General features: G+C 39.1%; 1 long non-coding RNA gene across 2 annotated transcripts; it reads right to left on the bottom strand.

Moving 5' to 3' along the window:
- Positions 1-15,939: 15,939 nt before the first annotated feature.
- On the bottom strand, positions 15,940-20,949 carry LOC117335362. Of its 2 annotated transcripts, XR_004534334.1 has the most exons (5): positions 20,772-20,949; positions 20,460-20,550; positions 20,154-20,238; positions 18,069-18,216; positions 15,940-17,067 (listed from the first exon to the last, which is right to left on the bottom strand). It is a non-coding gene; the product is annotated as an uncharacterized LOC117335362 (long non-coding RNA). The 2 variants fall into 2 exon arrangements; XR_004534333.1 differs by having other exon boundaries at positions 15,942-17,067; positions 20,460-20,949.
- Between the last annotated feature and the right edge of the window lie 1,592 nt (positions 20,950-22,541).

Consider the following 22,541-nt stretch of genomic DNA (forward strand, 5'->3'; position numbering starts at 1 on the left):
CGAATAGCGCAATTAACAATTTACTATTTAAGATAAACCATTAGCATATCGGCATCCGTATTTTTTCATGTTGTGTCCCCATGCTCCGTGTCCATCCACCACATTGGACATGTCTTTGAGACAAGGCTAGTTATTCTGTTACCAAATCTTAAGGTGAGTACCGCACGTATCGTGTTGTATGTATAGGTTATAAGCCTCTACAAGTCCAATATGTTGGTAGAAAGAACACTTGGAGGCCGTTAGGCCGACAAGTGTTCTTTCTACCAACATATTGGACTTGTAGAGGCTTATAACATACTTAAAACATAGCCCGTCTTTGTGTTGATATTGGATTCTTGGCAATTCCTTTTGTTAAAATATTGGATACCTATAGGTAACATGCAACACCCCTGTTATTAAAATAGATTGTTCCATTCATGCACACATAATCTTTTGTTAACTTAACGGCCTCCTAGTGTTCTTTCTACCAACATATTGGACTTGTAGAGGCTTATAACCTATACTTATTTCATTCAACACCATGTCTTCAGACAGTGACAACAGTGTATTTGTTACCCAGTCAAGTTTTAAGGAAGATAGTCCAAAGGCTGATAGTGATGGGATTCTAAGTGATATTCTCGATATGGAAAATGAGGTAAATAACCAAAATTTCATCATTAAAAGTGACCCTTTTTCCGATATCTCTGAAGATGAAATGGTTAAAGTAACCCAGGAGGCCGAGACGGCTGAATACAGATTTCACGCTCCACTTAAGGAATGGCATTTGAATGGCATTGTTGAAAAAGAAAAGTGCCAAAACACTGAAAACAAGACAAAATGGGCGGTACGCATTTTCGAAACATGGACAAAAAAACGAGTTCAATGCCAAAGTAACTCCAATATTGGCTCAGACTTGCTTGAAATGACCAAAACTGAACTAAATTTGGCACTTTCCTTTTTTGTGGCGGAAGTCAGAAATCAGGCTGGAAAAGAATATCGCCCCAATACTCTATATGAACTGATTATTGCCATCCAACACTACTTGAGACAAAATGGAAAGTTTGTGAACATTTTAGATGATAATGAGTTTGGAAAATTGCGTCAGGTTTTAGATGCTAGAATGAAGTGTTTATCTAGACAAGGCCTTGAAAATGAAAGAAAACAGGCAGAAGTTATAACTGCAGACCAGGAAAATGAACTTTGGCAAAAGAATATCCTAGGAACTAACACTCCGCATAAACTGTTGGATACCCTTGTGTATGTTCTAGGACTGAATTTTGCATTGCGTGCTGGCAAAGAGCACCGAAATTTGAGATTTGGCACAAACCAACAAATTTCACTTAAAACTGATTCAACAGGAAAGCGCTATTTAGAATACCAGGAGGACATTTCCAAAACAAATGCTGGTGGATTGCTTCATAGGAAAGGTCTCATTCACCTTAAAATTCTAAGGATGGCAATTTCTTCTTGTGCACGTGTTTAGAAATTCTATGTATCGATGTTCAGTGTATTTTTCGGTGGATTTACCTCACTATTTGTTGATTAATTTGTACACCGTCGTATATTGGATTTCAAACACAAAAGGTTATGTAACAGCTGTGTTTTAATCTTCGTTATTAGGGGTCTGGTCGTTATAAGCGTCTGGTCGTTATTAGGGGTATGGTCGTTATAAGGGGTCTGGTCGTTATTAGGGGTATGGCCGTTATAAGGGGTCTGGTCGTTATTAGGGGTATGATCGTTATTAGAGGTCTGGTCGTTATAAGGGGTATGGTCGTTATTAGGGGTCTGGCCGTTATTAGGGGTATGGTCGTTATAAGGGGTATGGTCGTTATTAGGGGTCTGGCCGTTATTAGGGGTATGGTCGTTATTAGGGGTATGGTCGTTATTAGGGGTCTGGCCGTTATTAGGGGTATGGTCGTTATAAGGGGTCTGGTCGTTGTAAGGGGTCTGGTCGTAATAAGGGGTCTGGTCGTTATTAGGGGTATGATCGTTATAAGGGGTCTGGTCGTTATAAGGGGTCTGGTCGTTATTAGGGGTCTGGCCGTTATTAGGGGTATGGTCGTTATTAGGGTGTCATGTATTTAGGGGCCATTTAACTGTTTATTCTGTATATAATTTGTTATGCATTTTATTAGCCTTGGCTCGTGGACAGAGTTACAGAGGTATTTGGGCAGCTAAGTAGCCATAGATAATTGTTGTGGTTCGGAAGCTGTAGATTAGAGTGACCGTGTGAAATCTTGTGTGGAGAAGTCTAGTCTGTGACATCACTTGTTAGGGAGGCCGAATGAGCTGACCTGTAGGTCAATCTAAAGTTATCCTTATCAGCAGCCTCGTTTTAGGTACCAGGATTCTGACAAAGGGGAGCACATTTAGACTAGGGATTTCGGAGAGAGCGGTCAGTTTTTAGTTAGTCAGTAGCCAGCGGTCAGTAGTGAGCAGTACGTAGGACTAGTGAGTTGGAGATCAGACAGTAAAGAGGTCTGGAGGTTAGGGTTTTATAGTAGAGAATAGAAGTGAGCAGATTCGAGGAGATCTGAGAGTTGAGAATATATTCCAGAGATTGGATAGTTATACTAGTCTTAGAGTAGTTTGTGGTAGATAGTGTGAATGATAATGTGTAGTTTTAGTAGTTGGAGTTAACAACTGAGTAGATGTACAGGTAGTAATAGAGAACGATTGGAGACTAGTGTGGAGTGCCTTGATATTGATTGATGAATTTATTATATGATTTATGATGTAAATAAAGTGTAAATATAATCTTACATAACTTTTGTTCAATTAATTTTGAACTGGTGGCAGCGGTAAAGACAAACGGCGAGATACAGAAACGTAATACTGGTACCAGTGGAGGAATTGTTAGAGTTTACAAAACTTGCGACACTGGTGGCCGCGGTGGAATTTAGAGTTGACAAAACTTGTAACACTGGTGTGCAGCGGAGGGATTAGGACTTTAACACGCAAACCCGGAATTGAATTCACCTTTCGCTACAAATTAAGTGATTCTTCATTTTCAAATTTACAAATGTCTGATGCATTCGTATATGGAGTCAGAAATATCGAGGACATATTTTGATAAAGAATAAAGATTCGCCACATCCTCAGGAATTAAGTATGGGAATCAACACAATAGTGTGGTTCTTCTTGTTATTCGTGAGTACTTATTCCTCAATTTGTAACGTCAATGGCAAATATAATGCGGCATACATTTATTTCTTCTTACAAAGAACAGAACAATGTCTTCCAGAAACACATTGTGATTCATTGGAATTTGAGAACAGTAGATTTCTAGTACTCCAGAATTAGTGAAATTGTGGGACCCAGGGATATAACAAGATAGAACAATGTTGTTTGTGTTATGGTAATCTGAAATTAGAATGGACACATATACTGTGCATAAGGAATTACTTCAGAAATTATTGTTTAAATATAATAGTGAGATAGGATAAGAAACTTGGATATTGTGAATGCTGAATGACTTCAGTTAGGATAGGTATATTGTCGGAGATTTCAAATTACAGCATCGCTCAGGATTGACACGAGTATTGAGGATTTATTGTGCATCTTCATGATCCTGATTGGTTCGATGATTTTGATAGGAGACAATAAGGGAATATCTTTCAACTGATTTCATGGCAATTAAAGGAATGGTTCAGTTTTTGACTCTGATAAAGTAGTCAGAAACATGAGGATGAAGCTATGGATGTATTAATTTTGTAACTAGATACATGTAGTATTTTCTATATCGGTGAAGTTGTTGACAAACAAGCTTGTGTTGATTTTAATAAATGTCAACCTAAGTCTTGCCGGTTCACGTAAGCGAGGTGTTTGATCACTTCATATCCGATATTCTGTGGAGAAAATACTAGATTTCTAGAAATGTGACACTGGGACTGATCTAGGTGGGAGATCAGCATATGAGAAGTTGACAGATAAAATGATAGATAAACAAGAGTTCATAAGCACCGGAGAATAAATCAACAGGATGGATATAGTAGTATCGGGATGCTAAGGTGCAGAGAGAGGATCCTAATATAATATTGGAATTATATTAGAAATGTGTTTGTACGTGGAAGTGTCCGGGTAGAGATAACGTCGCTGCAGAAAGTCCAGTAAAGAGAGATATCTGGATTTGGTTGGATTTATTGCTTTAGAGAGGAGGTGCTGTATGTGAAGTTTGTCTGTATTTTCACTAAGAGTTTGTATGCCAAGTCTAATCACCGCATCCGATCGTATTGTGTTAAGTCACTCAGAAGTTAGGATGGGCCTATAGATTATATAGTTGGCTATGTGAGTGATGTCCAATTGTAAACGGACACGATTTTTGGAATTTAGAGTTGACAAAACTTGTAACAAGGGGTATGGCCGTTATTAGGGGTCTGGTCGTTATTAGGGGGTTGGTCGTTATAAGGGGTATGGTCGTTATTAGGGGTATGGTCGTTATAAGGGGTATGGTCGTTATTAGGGGTCTGGCCGTTATTAGGGATCTGGTCGTTATTAGGGGTCTGGTCGTTATTAGGGGTCTGGTCGTTATATGTCTAGATAATTATGGACGACACACTTCTTCCTAGAATTGTCGAAACATATTTCTCTGCTTTCCAATAAAAAAGCTGACCTTTGTTGAGCTGATTTTCTTTAGTTCTCTGACCAATTCTAATGTATCAATCTGATTCTGGGATGGTCGATTTATAGCAATCGTTCAATTCATACAATTACTACTCCACTAGATATAGGATCTTAGACCACTACATGGATTGTAAGTACCTGATTGCTATGAAACAATTCATCTCTTACCCACCATATATATTGAAAAATCACGCTCATGTCCACAAGCACGAGAGGACATGATTATTATTTGCTCACGTGACAGGTAATGCACGTGACCATATGATACAGTGTGGCGCCCGTCTGTACTTCACTTAATATTTAGATTTCGAAGTTAAACTATTGGTCACCACAATTAAATTGAGTTAAGACCGTAAGTCGTCTTCATTTAGGGCTATGATGACTGAGAGATATACATAAGAAAATATGAAAATAACACGATACTATAATATAATCATTATATGATGTTTATCATAAGGTCACTACTAAGTTTGCCTATGTATGATTGTATTACGGAGAGGACATTGATAAGTCATGCTAACTTGCGTCCAATTCTTGTGTGTATTGATAGCAATGAAATAGATCTAAATTAAAAAGAAGAGCACGGACGAAAATGCAAACTTCTCGTCCCCGTCTCCATGGCATGTACATGTTCACACTTACGTTTTTCGTGATTTTTATCAAGATCTGAGAGATGTTTTTTTGTCTGGATACTAGACCATGTTTTAAGATCGCGAATATACATGAAATATTATTAAACCTATTTGGGAAGTATATTTGTGAATTGACTTTCGTATATCACGACCAGTATTGTAAAATTCATAACTACTTGTGATATACGAAAGTCTATTCATATTTCTGTTTGTTGAAAAAACAAAAACAAAAAACCGCGAAGGAACGGGAAAGAATGCGTCTGCCATATCTCAGAGCTTGTCGTAAAATACGACTGATAACGGGGAGGGGGGCTTCATCATCATGGTTGGTTTAAAAGTGTTTCTCGGTAATTTCTGTTAAGGGGACAATAGGGAGGCCAAAGATAAGACACCCTTTAATCCACTTTCGGCAACTGACTGTAGAATCGTCATGTTTTGTATAGATCTGCTTCAGGCATGGTATCGCTTGGGAGCTGTTGTCTTTTCATTTCCTTCTGTACTATATTTTATTCTGCTGATGTCTTACTAAACACCTGTGTCCATTACTCTCAACATAAGAGACCCATGGATGGCCGATTTATTATTAGACGTTATTATGTTACTAGGCGTCTGTCTATATTTAATGTCAAACGTGCTAAAATGTGGGGGGTTTTCTTTCTGAATAACCAAGAAACACGTGGTTGTGTCTTCAGTTGTGTTGCATACTTAAAAGAAAGGGATTTAAAAAACAACCACCAGCACAATGGACTGATTCTCTCAGCTATGAAATACAACAATAAACAACCGGTTATTGCAGTTTGATGCTCTTTTTATTGTCCTTACTAAACCCAATGAAATTACAGTGAATAAAGATGACGTCTTTACACAATGCCAGGACTACATGTGACCGTGTGTGGTGTCCAAATGTCAGTTTATATGTGACAAGTTGTCATGTCCTAATGTCAGTATAATGCGACCGGACGAATGTCCTGTGGTCAGTATAATGTTACCGGGTGGGATGTCCTGTGGTCAGTATAATGTTACCGGGTGGGAATGTCCTGTGGTCAGTATAATGTGACCGGACGGAATGTCCTGTGGTCAGTATAATGTGACCGGGTGGGATGTCCTGTGGTCAGTATAATGTGACCGGACGGAATGTCCTGTGGTCAGTATAATGTGACCGGGTGGGATGTCCTGTGGTCAGTATAATGTGACCGGACGGAATGTCCCGTAGTCAGTATATCTCCCACACAGGGGAGGCTGTCCTTTTTAGCTGTTGGTGGATAGAAAAAGGGTTATAATATATAAACATCTTTTCTAAAAAAAATTCTTTGGGTTACTCATTGTCCGGATAAAGTCAAGTGATCGTGTCAGAATTATAATATATTAGTACAATGCCATTGGCCTTACCCCATGGGAGCAGTGCTATTATATGACGTCACCTGCTGTAGAACATGTGAACAAACAAACCGTATTACATCAGTGTATGATACATACCGGATACAGATCATTATGATGGCACGGTGTTGGTTACACTACACGACTTACGTTATTTCCCGGACTCCTTATTTCCGGGCACTGTACTAAAGATAGAGAATGTGTCTATATCCTGGCTTATTACTCATTTCACTGATAGCGACGAAGAAAGTTGTCTACATTTCATCGATAGTGATAGAGAATGTTGTCTAATTGTGGCGAAAGAAAGCTGTCCTTTTGTGTCATTGTAGCTAGAGAAAGATGCCCTTTTGTGTCATTGTAGCTAGAGAAAGATGTCCTTTTGTGTTGTTAGTGAGAGGAAGTTGTCTTTTTTGTCATGTAGCGAAGTAGACTTATCTATTTCTGTCACTGTAACGCAGAGAAACTTGTCTATTTTTGTTACTTCAGCGACAGAGAAAGTCGTCCTTTTATGCCCCTTTAGCATCAGAGAACGAAAGAGAAAATTATGCGTGCAATTGCTATCTTACTAATTTGTTGTGCCAATGAAACCAGGGAGGAGAGCGTACAATCGTAACAGTAGTCATTGGTGATTGTCCAGGTCCTGACTCTCGTGGTTATTACGTCTGTCACTTGTTGCATCAACGGTCGCCGAGGGCACCATTAACCTCGCAGCCGATCTATCTACATTCCGGCTGATTCTGTTTCTCAGTTCCTAAATTGAATTACATTAACGATGAAAACTGCCTTGTTCCCACTGGAAAGATTCCCCTGTGTAGAATATGCCTGATACAATGGCAGGCCAGGAAAGGTGGCTGCGGAGTCAGTAGTTGCATGTGACTTTCAGTTATCTGTTCCTTCAATTTCTATAGTACAACCGAGAACTTTGGTTACCGACGGTGCTTTTTTTTCCCCTCTACCCTCTCACGTCTGGGACTGCATTTTCCTCTGTTGGTGTCTCCCTGAACATCAGTCATAATACGACCCTGGCTGTTGGTGTCTCCTTGAACAGTCGTCATAATACGTCATTGGCTGTTGGTGTCCCCCTGAACAGTCGTCATAATAGGTCATTGGTTGTTGGTGTCCTGAACATGCGTCATCATCATACTCTGGCTGATGGTGTTCTTCTGAACACTCGTCATTATACGACCCTGGCTGTTGGTTTTTCCCTGAGCATTCGTCATAATACGTCCCTAGCTGATGGTGTCCCCCTCAACATTCGTCATAGTATGTCCCTGGACGTTGGTGTCCCGCTGAACATTCAACATTACAAGTCCCTTGCTGTTGGTGTCCCACTGAACATTCGTCATAATATGTCCCTGACTGATGATGTCCCCTTGAACTTTCGTCATAATACGTTCCTGGCTGTTAATGCCCCTCTGAACATTCATCATAATACTTCTCTGGCTGATGATGTCCCCCTGAACATTAGTCATAATACATCCCTGGCTGTTGGTGCCTCCTCCCCCTCTCCCCTGGCATACGTCATAATACATCCCTGGCTGTTGGTGCCTCCTCCCCCTCTCCCCTGGCATACGTCATAATACATCCCTGGCTGTTGGTGCCTCCTCCCCCTCTCCCCTGGCATACGTCATAATACATACCTGGCTGTTGGTGCCTCCTCCCCTCTCCCCTGGCATACGTCATAATACATACCTGGCTGTTGGTGCCTCCTCCCCCTCTCCCCTGGCATACGTCATAATACATCCCTGGCTGTTGGTGCCTCCTCCCCCTCTCCCCTGGCATACGTCATAATACATCCCTGGCTGTTGGTGCCTCCTCCCCCTCTCCCCTGGCATTCGTCATAATACATCCCTGGCTGTTGGTGCCTCCTCCCCCTCTCCCCTGGCATTCGTCATAATACATCCCTGGCTGTTGGTGCCTCCTCCCCCTCTCCCCTGGCATACGTCATAATACATCCCTGGCTGTTGGTGCCTCCTCCCCCTCTCCCCTGGCATTCGTCATAAACATCCTTGGCTGTTGGTGCCTCCTCCCCCTCTCCTCTGGCATTCGTCAAAATATATCCCTGGCTGTACACACAACTATGGTTTAAGGTATATTGGTCATTTAGGTATAGTGTAATAAACACATTTAACACTGTACATATCATATACACACAAACGATGTTTTAAAGTAGTCGGTCAATGACAGGAAGTTGAGGGGGTGATGTGTACACTAAGTGATATTAGTGACTTGAAGTATTTCTCCAGTCTCACAGCTCCTGCTGTACAGGGCTAGTGTGCTACTAACGTAATATTTCATACCTTTGAGAGCTCGTGAGTTGTTTTTTTTAACGCCGCATCACTACTGAAATGAGACTAACATACTGGCCGATTCACTTTCCATATTCTGTCGCAGACGCATTAGTATGGAATAGTTCCAAGTCTTTTATACTGACACTCATTGGTATGGAATAGCTCCAGGCCATTTATACTGACACCAAGATTGGCCAGTTCCATTTCCTTGATTCCACGGGTTTATTCCGGCTTATTTTCGTTGATCATTCCCCTCACATTTATGATTTTGATATTTTATTATAATAAATATTATACCAATGTTTCAAAAATGTGCCTATTCATACTAAACCTGTGGATGATATGTTATAGGAATATGTCACAAATGTTACCATTGCCTGGTGTTAATGGAAGACCCTTATTTTTTTGTCTCCCTTAAATGAGATTAAAGTGTTGGATTTGAAGGGACGTGTCTTTTTATACGCCCGACGAAAGACTATTATGTTATCATGTTGGCGGGCGGGCACATATGTTGTCCAGACCATAACTCCAATACTACTCGACCCAGGCTCTCCATACTTGACACAAATATACATATTGATGAGCCGGAGTGTCGCATACCAAAATAATGCCCCTTACCCCCGTATTTGCGGAGTTATTCCCCTTTGAGGATTTTACTTGTCCGGACCATAACTCCAGTACTACTCGACCCAGGCTCTCCATACTTGACACAAATATACATATTGATGAGCCGGAGTGTCGCATACCAAAATCATGCCCCTTACCCCCGTATTTGCGGAGTTATTCCCCTTTGATGATTTTACTTGTCCGGACCATAACTCCAGTACTACTCGACCCAGCTATGTCCGGACCATAAATCCAATACTACTCGACCCAGGCTCTCCATACTTGACACAACTATACGTCTTGATGAGCCGGAGTGTCGCATAACAAAATCATGCCCCTTACCCCCTTATTTGTGGAGTTATTCCCCTTTGATGATTTTACTTCGGGCACATATGGTGTTGAGCTCTCCATACTTAACACAAATATTCATCTAGATGAGCCGGAGTGACACATACCAAACTTATGCCCCTTACCCCTTATTAGCGGAATTATTGTCCTTTGATGATTTTACTTATCCGGACCATAACTTCAATACTACCCGACCCAGGCTCTCCAAACTTGACACAAATATACATCTTGATGAGCCGGAGCATTACAGCCTGTGAAACTACATTGTACCCCCTTCCAAGTGTCAAATATTGCGTCGGGCGTATGTTGTGGCCCTCCAACGGCCCCATGTTTAAAAGTTTTCATCATGTTCACCATATTACCCAGGTAATGATAATGTTTTTACTTATCAGTGACAATATATAGGTTTAAGTCCGCGGTCAACTGTCTGCCACGAGTTGTCATAGAGATATAGATAGAAATGTACGTCATTACTTTGATATTGATCGTCTGATGTAACTTCACGTGACCCCCAAATTTTATTTTGCCGCTTTAGTCATTTACAGTTGAATAACAAAACAAACTAGAGCTGTCGCTAGGATTTAAATGCTGAACACCTCGTTCCCCAAACCACCCGGATTCCCATTCAATCCCCAAAGACTTGCTGATAAAGTTAAAAGGAGCGAAATAGCATGTATGCACTGGTGTTCATATAATGTAAGTGCTGTCTACATAGTTTGGAAGCATTATGATAATATTGTTACTTATTTGTTTGTTTGAATAAGGCGTTCTAGTTTAACCAACGACACAATAACAATATATTAAATCAACCTAACATTTACAGCGGATATAGTCTTTCCCGCGTACTTATATTCCACTTTAAATGATTCATGAATATTAATCACACTTGTACCAACGATATCAAGTGTTTATGAACACCGGAAGTATGGTGTAAATTTATATATTTATTAACATAGTGATGCATCGACGTTTGATATTTAAAAAAATGTCCTCGCCATTTACAAACATATTACAAACGTGTGTGAGGAACAAGTGTGTATGACCACGTTACTCACATGATCAACAGAAACAGCTCACTTTCAAATGTCTGCCCTGCAGGTAGGGCGTAAGAATTGTACCTGCTGCCCCCATTGCATGATCGTAAGAGGCGACTAAACTTGGAATCTTATCTTTTCTCTTCTTTCTTAACAACTTTCTTCTTCCTAATGTCTCCCTTGACAGTGCCTCACTTTTGTATGGTGGCTGATTTCTGCCATTTCGTTGTTTCGTTCTGGCGCCCCGACAGAACGATAATCTTCGTCTTTTCGCCCCCGATAATTAGCGTTATGGCGCCGCGCCATAACGAAAAGACGCCACAACTCAACGCGAAATAACGAAAACGTGAAGCCGCTAATCAGCGGGGCGAGTTAATTCGCCCCGCTAATCAGCGTCTTTTCGCCCCGCCATAACGCTGTTTATCGTTTTGGCGCCCCGATAAACAGCGTCTTTTCGCCCCGACAAGACGATAATTATCGTCTTTTCGCCCCGCTGTTTATCGTTATGGCGCCCCGCTAATCATCGTCTTTTCGCCCCGCCATAACGCTGTTTATCGTTATGGCGCCCCGCTAATCATCGTCTTTTCGCCCCGCCATAACGCTGTTTATCGTTATGGCGCCCCGCTAATCATCGTCTTTTCGCCCCGCCATAACGCTGTTTATCGTTATGGCGCCCCGCTAAACATCGTCTTTTCACCCCGCCATAACGCTGTTTATCGTTATGGCTCCCCGCTAATCATCGTCTTTTCGCCTCGCCATAACGCTGTTTATCGTTATGGCGCCCCGCTAAACATCGTCTTTTCGCCCCGCCATAACGCTGTTTATCGTTATGGCGCCCCGCTAATCATCGTCTTTTCGCCCCGCCATAACGCTGTTTATCGTTATGGCTCCCCGCTAATCATCGTCTTTTCGCCTCGCCATAACGCTGTTTATCGTTATGGCGCCCCGCTAAACATCGTCTTTTCGCCCCGCCATAACGCTGTTTATCGTTATGGCGCCCCGCTAAACATCGTCTTTTCGCCTTCCGGTATGCATGATATGCCCATGCTTGCTGTGGTGTATTAAACATGTTACGAGATATGAAGGGAAAGGTACGTATCAGAGTTTTGTGTTTTTATAGCATACATCATGCATTAAATTGTTTGTTGTTATGGTATACATTTCATTGTGTATGTTTTGTGTAGACTTATTAGTTTATAAATGGTGTAGATAAAATACAAATGGGTGATAAATAGAAGTGAGTCACATCAAATCTCAACAAGAAAACACAGGTACTCAGTAATTAATTTGTCTTCTATTCTTTATTCAAATTGATATATATGCATATCAAAGAGGAACGCATAACCCTAATGTTTATCAGAAACGCCCCCATTCAATTTCAAATAAGTAATACCGACAGCACAAGGAAAACATAATCCAAACTTAAAATCGATGAAACAAGGACAATATATTAACAATTTAAATATAGATTTGCAAGGAGACCCATGAAAAAAATATCAGGAGAATAGAACCATTTATTTAGGAGCCATGGTGGCCAAGTAGTTAAGGTGTCTCGACCAACTATCCCTCCAACTCTTCGTCATTAATTCGAGAACCATGTGGGACTGTTATAAGGTACATGTCGCAGGCTGGAGATTTTTGGCGGGTACTCCGACTTTCCTACACTTCAAAATCAGGAAACATAATTAAATAACCCTGGCTGTTAACAGGACGTAAAGCAAAATAAAACCAAACCAAGTGAAACCATTGGGTTGTTTCACCCAAGCTAGTCTACAAAAAATACACTGTATGTGCATGTCGCGTGTCCTGTCCATGAGCAGGATCATTTAACTTTACAGATTGTTTTTTTTTATTATTATTTATTGCTACTAGTCATGAAATACCATTCCTTTAAATCGTTGCTAGTCATAAAGTATCGAATAGATTTGAAGCAATGCTCGGATAGGAGAAAATATTTTCCATAAATGATGACCCGTAATTTAATGCAAAATGAATAAAATGCAAATAAGATTGTGTCATTTGCCTATTTCCCCGTCCTAGATAGAACAAGCAGGGACAGAAGAAAACTACCGACAAGCTCTTAGTGATATCTCGGACTGGTGCTGTGACCGCGGGCTTTCCACCTTGCCATACAGAAATATAGCGGACAGGGAAAGGCTTATACAAGCTTTATTGAAGAATGAAACAATATTAAGATATAATCATTATTGTAGATACCAAAAATTAGTAGTGTATAACATGAACTCTTCTTTGGTACTTTCTTCCATGGTTTGGAGCTTATTTTGAAATTAGTACAGAAATGCATGGTTAACATTGAAACTATTAATATTGCTTACACCAAATGTATTTATTCTTATATCCATTGTTCCACAGCAACCACGACTACAACGAACATTTTTTTACACAGCGTACATTTTTTGTTATACAGGATTACATTTTTAACTAAGCAAGTTAGTTGAGTCATCTGATATTATCTAATAATATGTTTCACCCACTCATTTGACTGAAAGTCCACATATTAAAACATTTCTTTTCAAATTTCATGTACTTTAAGCCACTGCAAATATCACTCTTGGAAACTTTCGTCAAAGGTAACATTTATCAAAAATGTATCATAAAAATAAGATATACCCATCATAACGAAAACACTTTTTGTTTTCTGTATTAGTCAATCAAAATCAACGCACAAACGTCGTCGTCATTTTTATACCATGTATATGGCATGACAGCATAGATTTTAAGCCGATTCAAATTCTTGTTTCAGTTATAAATAAATAATAATGTACGTATACAGAGATTGACCAATTCCGAAAGGGACTCATCAGAGTCGGGAGGTTGCTGGATGCAGTCATGCTCGCACCGGATGATTTCAAGACTCTTTTCTGTAAACTTGGGAACAAACCACTATAATTTAGAAACCTCAAGCAAAATGTACAAGGTTCAGTTTAGTTTTGAGGGCTCAAACAAACGGAGCCTTGATAACCAGGCAATGTACTGGCTTGAAGCATTCCTGGCTGACTGTGAAGGTATTATATTTAAGAACGTGCTACAGGGTTTAGAAATCCATAAATAATATACTCCATCAATAACTTTACAAACTTATAGAAACCGGACAACTAGACAACACGACATTATGAACACGCTTAATAGCGGGCATAGAGTATTATATTGTCGGGGTAAAATCCTCATATTGTCTAGTTGTCGGGTTGCTTACTTGGCATTATGTACTATTGAAAAATGCGTGTCTTCATAACTATATCATATCTGAAAAATTACTGTCGGGATTAATACAATATCATACTGCATTATAAAATATTTTGTCAATAGTGAGCTTTCAAAGAAGTGTTAACTTGCATTATTTCGTATGCATAGTCACCAGCAGTTGAATGTATTCATTGTGTTTATTATATAGGAGGGACCACTGGCGTTAGGTTGGAGGACGTACTGGCCTTTTGGACTGGTGCCTCCACTGTACCGCCTTATGATTCCCTAACAAGCTAGAAATAAGCTTCGGAAGTACTCAACAGTTCCCCACCGCATACACATGTGGTCTAGTGTTGTGCATTTGGTGGGGGTACTCGAATCCAGATGTCTTTTGCAATGACATGGTGAAAGCTATTCAGTGGTGTTGCGGTTTCCATCTTGCGTAGACTTTGAGATCAAAAGATGATGTTTGTGCAGTGACTTTTCTAAAACAAATAGTAATTTTGATTTTAAAATGTGATGGTTCGGTTTGGTTGGCTATTCAACTCGCCATTCGTCCGTGACCCGTGGCTCGTCCGTCCTTCCGTAAACAATTCTTGTTATCAATAATTGTCAACCTTGCAACCTACGCACGGAATATGATTTGCATGATTACGTTCTTGTGTTTAAAATGTTTGTGTTCCATCGGCATTATAAGAAAGAGCAAATACATGATTGTCATTTAAAATGATATGCCAGTACCTGTTTGACTTTACGGCTTAAAAATCGCTTATACTTTATAGTTTTATGATTTACCAAATTGTGAAATATGAGGGAAGACTACGACTTCTCCATTCGCCTGTCCGTCCCATTTATAGTGTTCCTTAGTCCTATAGATAATAACACGGATGTAGCATGCGTTATCTTAAATTGCAAATGAATTGTCAGCCATTTGACAATTTTGCAATACATATGAGACATGTTTGAAAAGTGAATTGTTTGCAAGCTATTTCAATCCTAAATTGTAATATCCTTTTAAATTCTTTTAAAATTATCATATTTTCCCTTTGTTATCAGATTTCAGATTATTATATATTAGTCAAATTTTATTGTATGGTCCCTCCCCTATACAATCTTTGACCAATCTATTGCTTTAAACTCCAAATGTTCATTGCTTTAAATGTTGCAGTACTTGTTTTCATTGCATTAATGATAAGTAATGATTTATGATAGTAACAACCCAACGAGTGAGTATTCATTTCTTAAATGTCACTGGAAAATGGTACGTATTTCATGTGCAATAATCACCAATATAATTCATATATATAAGAACATTTGTTACAAGATAGAACAATCACAGAAAAAAAGATAATAAAAATGGTTCAGAAATTATTAACAAATTCTTTTGAGCTTGTCAATGGTTACGATTATCGGAAAAACATACTTTAAATTTGACAATTTACATTACGTTCAGTCGTTAACACCCTTTTTTGACGATAATGTTATTCATGTAGTACTGTACTCGATTACATTTTTTTGAAACTTAACATAGCTAAAGTAAATAATTGAAACTGTACAATTGTACAAAAAAGGTTATCTGATAATATTATAAGGAATCTTCCTTTCGAACTCCCTATTTTCCAACATATGTGCAAACTATAATAGCTTTCGATCAATCAATATAGTATAAATTCAGCTATCATTTCGTAACAGACTGAAACTATTTTTTCTTTGTACACTTTTAAATGTAAACGCCGTACTCCATACCCTAAAGTACGTGACGAGAAATAACAATAACAATGAATTAAGGGCAGACTATGAGTGATGGCTACTATGAGCAACAGGTCCTTTTATTGACTAAACCAATTGTGAAGAAATAAGAACGGCTGTTGAAGCTGAATGTTTGTCGTACCCAGCCATGGTTCATGTTTTTTGCATCAATGTAAAACTGCGAAGAACCGAATTTAATTCATCAAGTTCTAACAGCTCACTCCATTTTACTTTGAATACGGTACCTCATTACAGAATAAACTCACCTTTCGCACAAATAGTGCGAACGAAATGTTCAATATATAAATGGACATACCACAAACGAATAATGCTTTAACAATCCTACTAGTTGTTAGATATGATGACACCAGGCTTAACTGGTTTTTATCGCAATAATAACTCGGACTTTCCTTAAAATTGCCCGAAGAATTTTATCACCCAAATATTTTCAAAGTTGATATTTTATGGTTTCTGAGCATTTATGTTTGTGGTAATAATGACATTTTTTCAATCATTTGCATGATGCCAGGTAGGTTATAATTACTTTGCAAAATTTTTATTACTTTTTTTTTGCATGTGAAATACGGATGGGATATCAGTGTTTTATAAATATTTCCAAAAATCAAAATCAATAATTATCAATACATCTGTTAATGCGGGAATATATTTCGTAAACAAAATACATCAAGTGGAACTAGATTTTTCCCAGCAAGGTAATGCATGTTGCTTTAATTACCAAAGTTACATTGGATATACAAATGTATACATTACGATATTTTTCTTAAAGAAGTGTAGTTGCATGTAAAATACAAGAAATGTTGGTATACATATGAGTTCAGGCTAACTATAAGAATTTCGAACTGAAATTCACTTTTGCCTTCAAAACCTATTAGTATTTCTCTTCAAATATTTTGATTACTGTAAATATTATCCTTTATACGCTTTCTGTACGTAGACCTGATAGTGAGACAGAAAAAAGCACACTCAAATTTTGCTCTACTATGCCATTGTGTAGGCTATCTGTAGATTGTCTTAGTACCAGTAGTGAACTAGTTCTCCGCAGTTCCAGAGCTTCACTATATGTGGATGGCTTTCTAAGCCTGTTCTCATCCATATTCTGTTATAATACAGTGACTACTTCAGAATTAACTTGAACAGAAGTACAGAGTTCTTTCACTCCTTCGATGTCTTCATTACCCACCAGTATCTTGTAATCAACTGTGCCTACAACAATCAAAGCGACAAATAAATATGTACAGTTCATTAAGTTATACATGTTCATGACTTATTTGATTTTTAAAAATTGGTTTCGTCTGGCGCCTCCTATATGTTTGCAATAAGAAACAAGTTGTGTGTTGCAGTTTATTTTACCATATGGCTTGACTGTATTCAATTCTCAATTCTCAACCATGAAGATTCTTTTGGTCTTTGGTGTCCTTCATGAGTCTCACAAAACATTATTTTATCTCATAAATGACCTGTTCTGTCATGTCATTATATTATAATTGATATCATAAAGCAAATATGTACAAGGTACACTGTATTATTTGCGTCACAGAATTCTTTGCGATGCGTTGGGGGTAAATCAAACGTAGCAAGGATTTGTCATTAGAAGCATCGCGTAATTTTCATTTTGGCGCTTTGTCTACCATCACCACGGCGATTCTTTGAAATATGGCTGTGTCAGTTTGAATGCAAATCAATCACAGGAGGTTAATGGATTTTATGTTTGCCGTTTTTTAATGAACATAGACTAGGGGAATGGCTGAGCATTAACTACGGATTTAGAAAAAGGAAAACTTTACGTGTGTTAATGTAACATTATATTTCCTTGTCACCCGGATTGCATTCACCTTGACTATAAATACAATCTACCAATCATTTAATTGCTAAATAGCATGGTGACATTAAAATCACTTTGTGCATACCGTCAAAACACGTGTGATGTCGCTCGAATGTCGTTGTAAACAGACACGACTATTTCGAAAAAAGAAACGAAATTGGAAGTTTGTACCTATAAATTCATTAATACTTACATATGTTAAGCTGATATAAAAGAAAACTAGACTTTTTCCCAATATTGTTTTAATCAAGAAACTTAATCTACCGCTACGTACAATGTATATTGACCTCGACCTCAAAATAATATCGCACATATTCCATACCTATTTACATACTGTACTTCAGATAGAAATGAAAAATAAGCTTTGATGTGAAAAAAATACCCGCATATTGCACGGTGAATGGCAAAACCAAATCGTTTCAGTTTGTCATAGCCATCGACATGTATAAGGTCATTCGGCCCTTCGGTGCATCTGTCTGCTACGAACACCGTCCGGGTCCAGTTCGCGCTGAAGAGTCAACACATTGCTCCTGAAGTGAAAAAAGCAAGCCAACTCAACATTTAGTCAAGTAGTGTTCAATGTTAATCACGTATTTCATCGAATTAAACATCTCTATTGTACATGAAATGTCTGATATATTTAACATGTTATTTCATTTGCAATCTCTCTCTCAGCATGATTCAACTAAGGTATAATGCAGAATTTCAAGGTCAAGATGGCGACGATATAGCACTTGGATAATGGCATTTTGATCCATTTGATCCGTTTCAGTGCCTTTATGTTTTTCATATATTTCAAGGTCACTGTGTAGTGTTAAAAATGTAAATTTTCACGCCAAAGTTCGGGATGTTTCAGCTTCTTTAATATTTCACAAACATACTTGATATTTAACATCAATTGCGGTATTGTATAATAACTACCAAATGTATATCTGTGCATTGACCTTGGTCTTAATTCAAGTGCACATGCTTCGAATATGCTGAAGCATTTATATAACTTTCCCTATAACCAAAAGGCACAAACACTTCATATTGGGATCGATACTGGTAAATAAAGTTTTAGTCACTTTATTACAATTTATAGACGACGTCAATCGAAATGAAACAGGGATATCGCGTATGAGTATTAACTATAAATTTTTAAATGACGAGTACACGTATACCGGATACACATGTCACCTACATACACGTATACCGGATACACATGTCACCTACATACACGTATACCGGATACACATGTCACCTACATATACGTATACCGGGTACACATATCACACACATACACGTATACCGGATACACATGTCACATACACGTATACCGGGTACACATGTCACCTACATACACGTATACCGGGTACACATGTCACCTACATACACGTATACCGGGTACACATGTCACCTACATACACGTATACCGGGTACACATGTCACCTACATATATGTATAACGGATACACATGTCACATACATACATGTATACCGGGTACACATGTCACCTACACGTATACTGGGTACACATGTCACCTACACGTATACCGGGTACACATGTCACCTACATATATGTATAACGGATACACATGTCACATACATACATGTATACCGGGTACACATGTCACCTACACGTATACCAGGTATACATGTCACCTACATATATTTATTACATTTTTACTAGTGAAATATCAAAAATTATTCATTCTATAAAAGTGATATTTTTCAGTGAAAAATATCATATGTAGTGAAAAATATCACTTTTGCTGATTTGACCAATCAAATTAATGATTAGAAAATACCAAAATAATTGACCAATCAGAAAGCCCGACATATATGTCAGCACCTGAACAGGGAGAACTACTTTTTTTGTATGCAAACTTTCGCTGCAGGCCTAGTTAGCATACGGGGTAGGTTTTACGTTTTCGTTGATAAAACATGTTATAAACAGAATATCTAACAGTGTCTTCAGTAATACCAAATATATTTCACGAGTTGGGCTAATATTTTGATATTTTTCACCCGTGCTGCGCACTCGTGAAAAATATCAAAATATTAGCCCCACTCGTGAAATATATTTGGTATTACTGAAGACACTGTTAGATATCCTCTATATCATTGCTGACCCTTTTCATGGATATATGTGTGTGTACATAGTTTTAAGTGATGCAAATATCCATACTGTGAAGCCTTGTTTGCTTATTTTTTTAAAATAGAAACTCGATCAACAATACATACGACATATGCGAATGGCGGAAAATTGGTTGCTCATCACAAATGGCCGCAATTATTGTTTTTTTTATTAACGAATATGCGACAAATGCGATAACAATTATAAATGCATCTGCGTTTTATACATTCCTATCAGGGCTTCATTATAAATCATACTGGAATAACTTATCCGAAGTGAGTATATGAACTGAATAAAATGACACTTTTCACCATGTATGTATTTTACCAAATAAGGAGGATACACTTACCTGTATAGCTTGAACTACTTCATCCGTTACCGCATGCTGACGACGAAGACCTAGTGATCTGAGTATCCGATGTAGTTGTCTACAGCTGAAATAACAGCTTATAATTAATATTACATAAATATAAACGTGGCTTTGTAAACTCACTATATATAACATGCAAGGATTTTTCTCGCAAACATGTCTTCTCAACTTTCATTCAAAATACATTAAAGATATAACATCCGCATAAAGAGGGAATCAATGATGTGGTAAAAAAACAAATATTTAAAGCGTTGTCCAAATAGTCTGAAAAACAAACATACAAACCTTATAGATACGTGATGTTGGTAGAAGAGAATAAGAATAATATCGGAGTACGTGTAGCCAGCAAAATGATATTCTCTAATTAGATCCTGTTCTGACAATGTTTAAGGAAAATTATCAGAAATTGTATTTAACAACATGTTACACATTTTTACTGAATATAAATTATGATTTCAAAATGTAAAATTGAAAAAGCAACTTAACCGTATATTCGAACATATAGATAACAGCACAAGTGAACATAAGAGGTACAATGTGTACCAAACCATTTTAAAACTCACCTAAAAGGTTATTAAAGCTAAATAAAAAGGATACTAGTGGTATTGTCTCCGTTCAAAAGGCTGGTGTAACTGCTTTGCTCCGCCATCTTCTATGAAAGATTGCTCAGCGCATGACTAGCCGGAAGGCGCCATAACGATAAACAGCGTTATGGCGAGGCGAAAAGACGATGTTTAGCGGGGCGCCATAACGATAAACAGCGTTATGGCGGGGCGAAAAGACGATGATTAGCGGGGCGCCATAACGATAAACAGCGTTATGGCGGGGCGAAAAGACGATGATTAGCGGGGCGCCATAACGATAAACAGCGTTATGGCGGGGCGAAAAGACGATGTTTAGCGGGGCGCCATAACGATAAACAGCGTTATGGCGGGGCGAAAAGACGATGTTTAGCGGGGCGCCATAACGATAAACAGCGGGGCGAAAAGACGATAATTATCGTCTTGTCGGGGTGAAAAGACGCTGTTTATCGGGGCGCCATAACGATAAACAGCGTTATGGCGGGGCGAAAAGACGATGATTAGCGGGGCGCCATAACGATAAACAGCGTTATGGCGGGGCGAAAAGACGATGTTTAGCGGGGCGCCATAACGATAAACAGCGTTATGGCGGGGCGAAAAGACGATGTTTAGCGGGGCGCCATAACGATAAACAGCGGGGCGAAAAGACGATAATTATCGTCTTGTCGGGGCGAAAAGACGCTGTTTATCGGGGCGCCATAACGATAAACAGCGTTATGGCGGGGCGAAAAGACGCTGATTAGCGGGGCGAATTAACTCGCCCCGCTGATTAGCGGCCTCACGTTTTCGTTATTTCGCGTTGAGTTGTGGCGTCTTTTCGTTATGGCGCGGCGCCATAACGCTAATTATCGGGGGCGAAAAGACGAAGATTATCGTTCTGTCGGGGCGCCAGAACGAAACAACGAAATGGCAGAAATCAGCCACCATACTTTTGGCCTTTAGTTGAGCGTTCGCCGCTGTGAGGAAGGCTTTGGGTTCTGTCCCCTGGCCGAGACATACCAGAGTCTTTAAAAATGGTAGTTGCTGCTCCTGCTTAGCGCTCAGCAAATTAGGAGTGGGACGACTGGTTCGCCCGTTGTCAGTATAATGTGGCCGGGTGGGGTGTGCTGCTGGGTGTCTTCGGCAGTATGCTCCAGTGAGGTAGCACTCTAAATCGGCAAAAGATCCGGCCTATCACAAGGAGACTTAACACAAACATACCGCAGCCTCCCAAAACACACATACGCACTCATCACACGCATACATGTCGCACGCACGGGAGGCCGTCCTTAAATGACCTTAGCTGTTAATAGGACGTTAAACAAAATAAACCAAACCAAACCAAACCAAACTTTCAAATGTGATACTAGTACAAACATGAACTTGATCTGTAACAACACATGCAGTTTTCTTTTTCTCGTGATATTTTGAAGTCACTTGAACCTAACCGTGTCGGTTTTCGTTTCTCGAGAAGCTGAGAAACGGGCCGGTCTTTGCTGTCTTTTTTATGTCCTTGGGCAAACACTTTACCCTAAAGGTAGTCACCAACTAATAAATTATACCCCGCCTCAAAATGACCCCATCTGTTCACGAGGTAATAAACACAACAAACAAACAGTGCAGAACTGTCAAGATGACCTATAGCTATCTTGTTTCATCCGTCGACGTCCGCTGTCCACCGTGCGTAAACGTTTTCATTCAAAACGCTACTCCTCCCTGACGCCAGAGCAGATTGCAGCCAAATGGTCCAAATGGAGATCATAGGGGGAGGGCAATTATAATTAATATTAATGAGGCTGGTTCGACC

Source organism: Pecten maximus, chromosome 10 (assembly GCF_902652985.1).
Source record: "Pecten maximus chromosome 10, xPecMax1.1, whole genome shotgun sequence".
Taxonomy (NCBI): Eukaryota; Metazoa; Mollusca; class Bivalvia; order Pectinida; family Pectinidae; genus Pecten; species Pecten maximus.